Raw genomic sequence first — 8,833 nt, forward strand, 5'->3', positions numbered from 1 at the left:
CAGACTCTGAGCTGTCAGCACAGAGCCCGATGTCGGCCTGGAAGCCAACCATCCTGAGATCGTGACCTGAGCTAAAGTCACTCAACTGACTGAGCCACCTAGGCGCCCCTAACTCTATCATCATTAAATATAAAATTGTTACCTAACAATGTTCAAATAAGGTTTAGAGTTTTCTTAGTACCACACCTACAAACTCAATAAAGGGAGGTTTTCAGTATCACTGTGTCTTTTCAAATGCAAATCAGAGATATTAACAACACCTGCCCCTACTTTTTTCAACGTAGCAAAATTCACTTGAAATTTTTCCCAAAGGTAATCAGTCCCAGGGAGAGTTCCTTCCGTAGAAAATTGGAAGACAAAATCTAAGCTACATAAATACTAACCGCACATCACTAAAAACAGGAAACCTAATCCTCGGGAAACGATCAGTTGAAAATATTCAATTACAAGAGTCTCCACGATCAACAAAGCAGATAAAAGACATCGCTTTGGAAAGCGCAAAGCAGCAGGCAAACATCAAGCATTCTAATTAAGCGGCTGCCATTGCCGGCTCCTCAAGGGTTCCATCCCTGCCAGTCCCAAACACCTGTATCTGGACCCATAAGAACGCGTCCACAGGTGACCCGAGCCTCGGGAAGCGTCCTCTCTACAGCAACAGGCTCTGCTTAATTCTGGTTTTCTTATCCGCGCCCCTAACGGGGCTACGAGAGAGGGCCGGCGGGACCCCGCGCGAGGAGCCGGGCCTGACAGGCCCTGTCGGCCGGGAGCGGGGGAGAGGGGGGCGTGTGGTGGGCAGGGGCGACGCCGGAACCGGAGAGCGATGCCCGAGGCGGAGGGCGCTCGCCCAGGACCGGCGCCGCAGGTACCCCGCTAAGCGCTGCGGAGACGTGGCAGGTCAGACCCGGGGCCGGTCCAGGGAAAGGGTCGAGGTGGGGCGCGCGGAGCGGGGGCGGGGAGGCCTCACCGTCGCTCCCGGGAGGCTGGCGCCGCCGCGGTCCCGCAGTTGCTAAGGAGAATACTCTTCCGGGTCAGGGGCGCCGCTGTATAGAAAGCAACGGTGGCCGGACGGGGCCAAGAACGCCTCGCGCCTCGAGAGCGCGGCGGAGACGGTGGTCGGCCGTCGTTCCTCTGCGGTGGAGGTGGCAGGAGTTGGCGAAGGGCCAACGCGACTTCTGTGGCCTCGCCTCGCGGGGGCGATGAACTGTAGCCGGTGGCTCTAGCTGGGCGACCCCGGCCGCCGCGGCCCCCTGCTCGAGAGCCAGTCAGCTGCGGGAGCCCTCCCGCCCCTGCGCGGGAGCCCTCCCAGCCCGGGTTCGCGCCCTGCTTCCAGTCCGGGTTCGCGCCCTGCTTCTAGGCCCCCCGGATGTAGCCACGCCCGTCCTTTCCTGGCACAGGGCTTTACTCATTCTTTCGTTTACTAGATACTTGGTTGTTGGACACCTGCTCAAGGCTCGGGGCAGGACTGACACTGGAGATGCAGGGATGGGCAATCCAGGCGGGGTCCCTGCCGCCAGAATGTGCAGACTGGTGGGAGCGCGGGCAGACAGATACGGCTTACCTGGGTGGGCTAAGTATGGGAAGCTGTGGAAGCCTACCCGGACACGGGTAGGGAAAAGGTTACTTCAAGCAAGTAAAAGGGTAAGGAGGAGTGTTTCAGGTACGAGAGTAGGCTCGTTTGAGACACCGACCGAAAGGTCGGTGTGGCCTGCCCAGGGAAGTGCGTAGAGAGGAAAGAATGGAGCCCAGAAAACATCAACATGATGTTTTCATGTTGTGAACAAAGGAACAGGAACCTCCAAAGAGCGTTCAGAATGTTCCTTGAAAGGGGTACCTGGCTGGTTCAGTCGGTAGAGCATGTGACTCTTGATCTAGGGGTTGTAAGTTTGAGCCCCACTAGGGGTGTAGAAATTACTTAAAAATAAAATACTAAAAAAACAAAACAAAAAATTAGAATGTTTGGTTGAAGGACTGCTGAGAAGACAGTGGGAGAGGAAAGAATTCCAGTAAGGAGGTGGTCACCAGTGTCAAATGCTGTGAAGATCAAGTGCCTAGTGGTGACCCTAAAAAATCAAAATTCAGGAATAGGGCGTCAAAGTCGACAGTACCTTGGATCTGTGTAGTGAAGGAGTCCACCACCATGTGCTCCACATTAAGACAAGGAAAAGAAATACATTAAATTGTTCCTGAATGCCTTAATGTTTTTTAAAGTATTTGTAAATTTCGGGATTCTTCTAATACCTGAAGTTCTTGAAGGTGGGAAATATTTGTTTAATCTTGGGTCTCCAGTGCTTGCCGCAAAGAAAAGCCTTAATCACTGTTTGTTTAAAGAATAAATGAACCCACGAGCCTTTGATTTTTAATGTGCACACAGGTCTGAATCCTCAGCAAGACTGTGATGTAGGCAAACCTTGTCTATTCAAACTGTAGATGATGGAAGAAGCCCAGCAGGGATGGCAAAGGATTAAATGGGTGGGAGGAGCCCCAATGGAGCCAGGGATGGGAATACTCAGAAAGGGGAAAGAATAAAGTTTTGATAACATAAAAACTGGGGTTTCAGAGCCAGAAATGGGAGATGAAGCCAAGGAAACCAAAAATATTAGAAGCAGGAATAGAAGGGGCCCCTGGGTGACTCGGTCGGTTAAGCATCCAACTTCGGCTCAGGTCATGATCTCGCGGGTTCATGGGTTCGAGCCCTGCCATTGCGCTCTGTGCTGACAGCTCAGGGCCTGGAGCCTGCTTCGGATTCTGCGTCTCCCTCTCTCTCTGCCCCTCCCTTGCTAGCGCTCTCTCTCTCTCTCTCTCTCTCTCTCTCTCTCTGTCTCAAATAAATAAACATTAAAAAGTAGAAGCAGCTGTAGAAGAGCAAAGGAAGGACAATTATTATATGTAAGTTCCACAGGCAGATCCCATTTGGGGACAGCTGGCAGAAAGTGTGTCAGCTAGTGTGAAGGCTACAGGGCTGGGTGGACATCATCTAAGTAGAATGAGCTCTGGGCTTCCTCATGTGGGCAAAAGGAAAGGGTGAAAGGCTTGCCCCACAAGCATACCTCCAGTCCAGAGCCAGTACATTCTCATTATATCAAGTATTACAACAAGCTCACCCAGAGGAGAAATATTCTTCTCTAAGAGACTACAAGCCTACCCACAATGGATGTGACCAACCATCTGTGAGAGTAAACCATGAAATTTGGTTTGTGTGTGGCTGAAGAGTTTAGGAACACCCAAAATATCAGCCAAGGGACGCTAGGTGTAACATGAGCAAGGCAGGACCAGAAAATGGTTATAGTTTGGTAAAGGGAAGCTAAATCAATTATTATGTGAGCGGAAGGGACGAAGTCAACTTGTAATATAGAAAAAGCCCCAAATCCATGAAGTACAAAAGATAAAGTCTATTCCCGCATCCTCCTGACAGCCTTGGATAGAGTATCAATTCTAAAGAAGTGTGTTCAGTTGAGCCAAGGTGATTCATCAGGCTCAACTTGGCTGGGGTTCCAGGAGATTTCGGTGGTGCCTCAAGAGATGGAAACTTATCATTTCTATGATGGGCATATTTTTAGAGAACTGCAGGAAGTTGTGGGTGAACCCTGTACTTCCAGAATGGTGTGGGCAAGAAAGGTTCCAGGTGATGAGCTTTGTCTGACTTTGGTCTCTGGATGATGGATGGCCAATTAACGATGCGAAATACTTGGGGCAATACCCAGAATACAAACAAAGGACCAGGGTTACCATGCCATGTTGGTATATGAAGTGAGCCATCTGCTACCTCCAGAAGAATCCCATGCTGGCATTGAGAGGGATTGTGTCTATTATGAAATACAAGCCTTCCTGGGAGTTTAGGGAGTATAGACAGCTACAGTGCCCCAGAGTTTTCCAGGTGCAGCCTGACCCTGATTCCTAACCACCACCACCCCCAACTTGGTCTTCTGTACTAACATCCACCCAGTCACAAAGGCAGACATCCAGACACCTAGGAATCATCCGTGACTCCACTGTCCCTCACCACCACACCCTCACCCTAATAGCCCAATCCAAAAACAAGTCCTGTAAACTGTCTCATTCCCCCACCCAATTCTACTGCCACTAATTACCCTGAAAGTAAATAACCAAGCAACTCAGAATCAGTAAGAAAGAAGTGTTAGAACATCAAAAATGAAGCTAGGTGGGGCGCCTGGGTGGCTCAGTCGGTTAAGCGGCCGACTTCGGCTCAGGTCATGATCTCGCGGTCCGTGAGTTCGAGCCCTGCGTCGGGCTCTGTGCTGACAGCTCAGAGCCTGGAGCCTGTTTCAGATTCTGTGTCTCCCTCTCTCTCTGACCCTCCCCCGTTCATGCTCTGTCTCTGTCTCAAAAACAAACGTTAAAAAAAAAATGAAGCTAGGTGATACAGATTGTGTGTGTGTGTGTGAGACGGGGGGGGGGGGGGGGGGGGGGGGGGGTGGGGAGAACAATGTAATAACCAAACACCACCAGAACTTCAAGGAAGTAAGATGGAATAAATCCATTCAACAACAACCTGTTTTGATTGTCTTTCACGTGTGAATCTCAGCTTGAAGGAACTAAAAGATAACAAAAGGACTGTTAAATATGTTAAAGAAAAACTAAGGTAGAATTGCGCATATTCCAAGGACCAACGTGAAGGAGGCTTTGCTGGCCTGGGGGTATGACTTTGGAAGGACCCGGCTCAGCTTTGGGATGGAATCAAGTGCCACGAGCCTCATCTTCATCTGTGCAGGTGACAGAGCTGCCAGCGGAGAGTGTTATGGGTGAACAGAAAATATGTCTCATCCTGACCATATCAGTTGATCTTGGCCGCCTCAATTCCAGCAATTAGCCCTGCCCAGACTACTCTTTCCCGCTTGCAATCCTTGTCTGATTAGAGTCTGTTTTTGTTCTTGCCTCACTTTAAAGTTAGCTTAAAAAAAATAGTACATTTTTCTTTGCCCTCTATCTTTATGGTATTGTTTTTCTCTTAACTATTTAAATGTAGATCCTTCTAGATCATTCCCATTTTTTTTGCCTTATGACTCTCAGCCTTTACCTTAATGTCTCTCTTACATTCTAGCTCCTGTGTAAAACTTCACCTTTTCAAATACTTCTAATTATTCATTTTATTTTATCAGGATTGATCAACATGTTATTCTTAACATTTTTAGGCTTTTTTGTTTTTTTATTTTCTAGTTCTTTGCTCTTCTTTTATTTTTTATTTAACATATGCTACTAAAAGCATGAATTTTGGAAACTTCTCATTTACAATGTTATCATTCCGGGGTTTTATTCCCCACATCTTCAGCTTTAAATTTGTCTTGATTTTTATACTCTCTCGTCCTCCCATTTTGATCTTTTCTTTGTTTGATCTTCCTTTTTTTTTTTTCCAATTTTGAACCGTGTCTTTTAATCAAAGATCTATCTCAGCAGCTGTAAATGGCATCTAACAATTATTACACGTTGAAAGAAAAAGAATGACATCCAAACTCATTAAACCCAGAATGTTTATACCTTTGTTTGGTTGGAGAATTCACTGCAGCTGGAGGTCTTTATAGGACAATACTTTACTTTTCTCCTGTACCTCACCCCCTGCCAGATGCCAGCCTCACATGACGCTGGCAATTCCATTACAACAGCAGTGCATCGTGCCTCTTAAGACAAGGGGAACCAAACTGCTGCATTCAAATCCAACTCCTTCAGTTACTCACTATGTGACCTTAGGCAAGTTACTCAACCTCTCCGTTGAGGTTTCCCTACTCATAGAAAGTGAGTAATGATAGTACCTCATAAGGTTGATAGGAAATTTAAATGAGTCCATACATGTAAACCATTTAAAACATTGCCTGGCACATACTAAATACATGTTCATTAATACTATCATTTGATAAGAGGTCATCCTAAATCGTAGTCACTCTTAGGAGTGTAGAACAACTAAGTGTCTGGTGTATGATGGTCCCGACGGAGAGAGCTTTTTTTTCTTCCTTCTGTAGCCGATGCTGCAGCCTACCAAACTTCTCTTTTGGCACTCTCTCTTCCCAACACAACCCAATTTTTTTTTTTTTCCAGATAACAACTCTCCTCCAAGGAGTCATGTGCTGGAGGGGAGGGATGGGTTTGCTCTGCGTCTGTGTGTGTTTGGAGTGGGGGAGGAACAATTTCAATGAAAGGTAAGTCTATTCATCCCTTTCCAGCACCCAATGTTGAATGAGTCTCCTCATTTTAGACATATAGAGAGAAAACATGCGATTGGCTAAGGCCAGCCTATGGGTTAGGGGTCCATGGGAGCCAATTGGCTAACCCAGGGAAACAGACCCACTCAGTACAATTATGGCTGTTCAAGTCCATACCTTCCTTAGGATCTCAGTGTATGTGTGTGTGCCGGGGGACCCACTTATTGAAGGAAAAGGGAGCAAATTTCAATGAAGGATATGTATATAGGCAAAGAGAAATGATAATCTTATGCAGTGTATAGCCTATCTACACAGATATATATAACTAGTCTGAAAAGCAAGGATATAAAGTATAGTTTTCATAAAATGTGATAATCATATTTTAAAATACTAAATTGGGGGCACCTGGGAGGCTCAATCAGTTAAGCATCCAACTCTTGGTTTCAGCTCAGGTCCTGATCTCGTAGTTCATGGGTTCAAGCCCTGCATTGGCCTCTGCACTGCCAGCATGGAGCCTGCTTGGGATTCTCTTTCTCTCTCTCTCTCTCTCTCCCTCTCTCTCTCTCTCTCTCTCTCTGTCCCTCCCCTGCTTGTTCTCTCTCTCTGTCAAAAATAGATAAATAAACATTTATAAATAAATAAATAAATAAATAAATAAATAAATAAATAAAAATTTTAACTGGAGGGGCGCCTGGGTAGCTCAGTCAGTTGTGCCTCTGACTCTTGATTTCAGCTCAGGTCACAATCCGAGGGTGGTGGGATGAGCCCCACGTCAGGCTCCATGCTGAGCACAGAGTCTGCTTAAGATTTTCTCTCTCTCCCTCGACCCTTCTTCCCTGCTCATGCTCTACTTAAAATTAAAAACAAAGTTTTTTTTAATTAAAGAAAATTAACCGGAGGTAAAACTTTTCAGAATGCCAAAACCAAAGCAAAAGGATTTGACTAAGGAGGACTTGGAGGTGAGTGAATGACCAAAAACAAAACAAACAAACAAACAAAAAAACTGAATCTATAAGAAAGAAAAGCAAGTTTCTTAAGAAAAATAGTTTTGAATCAGAACAAATAGAAAGAAATGAGCATATCTGTTTTTTGTTGGGTAAGTGAAAACATAGTAAAACACTAAGAAATTGGGTTGTTCAGAAAATTTTGAGAAAATCTCATCTCACTTGAATGAATAAAAAACAGCCTCCCATAGAAATCTTAAACTAAAGAGAAAACAAAGAATTTTATTAACTGAGAAAAATACAGAATGACACAATCAAAATAATTATAAGATTACATGTAAATGGACTAAATTCTCCTATTTAAAAAAATAGCATCGTACACTGGATTAAAAAGACAAAATCCACACCTATGAATCTTTTTAAAAATACACTTAAAGAAAGGGGAGACAGAATAAGAGCCTGTCTCAGATAAATCATGCTTGCACAAAAGCAAGTGTAGCGGGTCCCAGCTTGACTGATTAAGTTATGTTCATCCCAGGATTCTGGCATACCTGGGCATGCCCAGAACACCCATGGCCGGACCCACTGGAGGTCTGTTTCCATGAGAAGGCAGCATCCTAGGAAACAATCCCTTTTTTCAGGCGAGGCCAAAGAGAAGCCCAAGGACAACAGGTCAGTATGATGCAGTGTGAAGAAGGGAGGCTGCAGGGAGAGGGTGTGCACACAAGACAAGCTGCTTGGCCTCAGACAGCCCTGCTCTGTAGCTTTTCAACAGAATGGGGCACCAGCAGGGGAAGGGTGCTGTTGGAGCATGTTGGTGTAAACTCTCCACAATGCTCCATTCATTGGCCACAAACACAGGCTCTGCCCCAGCCCCACTGAGAGGTCATGGGCAAGTCTCTGCACCTCGGGGGCCTCCATTTCTTCTACAGAAGGAGGTGATTGGAGGAACTGATCCAAAGAGGAAAAATTGGGAAATAGAGAGCTTTCTCAAGTGCACATTAAGCTTTCACAAAAATTAATTGCAATTTTGAAGATAAAGATATTCACAATAGATGCACAAAGATTTTACACATATTTTCTCAGACTTCCATACAATAAAATTGAAGAAAAAGCCAGTACACTACCTTATATGCACATGACCAGGTAATAACGGAAGAAAGACTCTGTGACGGAACAACTGAGTTGAAAAAAGCAACACCAAATATGGGGACATTACTTTAAAGACCAAAAACAACAGATACCATTTACACAGTTAAAACTGTATTGGAGGAACTTTTGTATCTCCCATGCCTGTGCAAATAAGAAGTAAAAAGGAAAAAATAAACTAAATCTACACCTAAATTTTTTAAAGATAAAGGTAGCAAATTTAAAAAGGAAAAACAATAAATATGAAATCAAATAAATTAGAAAATAAGATGGTATCTGCTTACTCTGCAAACTGAGATAAGAAATTAATATAATATTTGCAGACTAGTAGGATAGCCAATTAAATACCCAAGAAAATATAAGAGAAACAAAATGCAAAAATGAGAAACCACAAAAAAGTTTCAATTGTTAGGAAATATTATTCAAAGTTAAGCTCTACTAAGTTGTAAACATTAAAGGAAGTTAACAATTTTGAACACAACTTACACAAGAAGAAAACTCAGAGCAACAGGGAAAGATTAGCAAAAGGGAAAGTTCAATGAAGAAACATGGAAAACTTGGGGCACCTGGATGGCTCAGTGGGTTAAG

The 8,833-nt window shown here is 44.7% G+C and overlaps 1 protein-coding gene across 3 annotated transcripts in view; it reads right to left on the minus strand.

Annotated features, from left to right (window-relative positions):
* DIS3L2 (DIS3 like 3'-5' exoribonuclease 2) overlaps nucleotides 1–1,252 on the minus strand; it is a 351,293-nt gene extending 350,041 nt beyond the window's left edge. The window contains exon 1 of one of the 3 annotated variants that reach the window (XM_047083241.1): nucleotides 965–1,252. The gene's annotated coding sequence lies outside the window, so the exon portion shown is untranslated. Of the gene's footprint in view, nucleotides 1–383; nucleotides 885–964 lie in introns of those variants that run through there. The other 2 variants (XM_047083242.1, XM_047083240.1) reach the window with 2 other exon arrangements.
* Between the last annotated feature and the right edge of the window lie 7,581 nt (nucleotides 1,253–8,833).

The sequence above is a fragment of the Lynx rufus genome, unplaced genomic scaffold, assembly GCF_022079265.1.
Source record: "Lynx rufus isolate CCGP_SWC_20201006 ecotype Redwood Valley unplaced genomic scaffold, mLynRuf1.p SCAF_2, whole genome shotgun sequence".
Classification (NCBI taxonomy): Eukaryota; Metazoa; Chordata; class Mammalia; order Carnivora; family Felidae; genus Lynx; species Lynx rufus.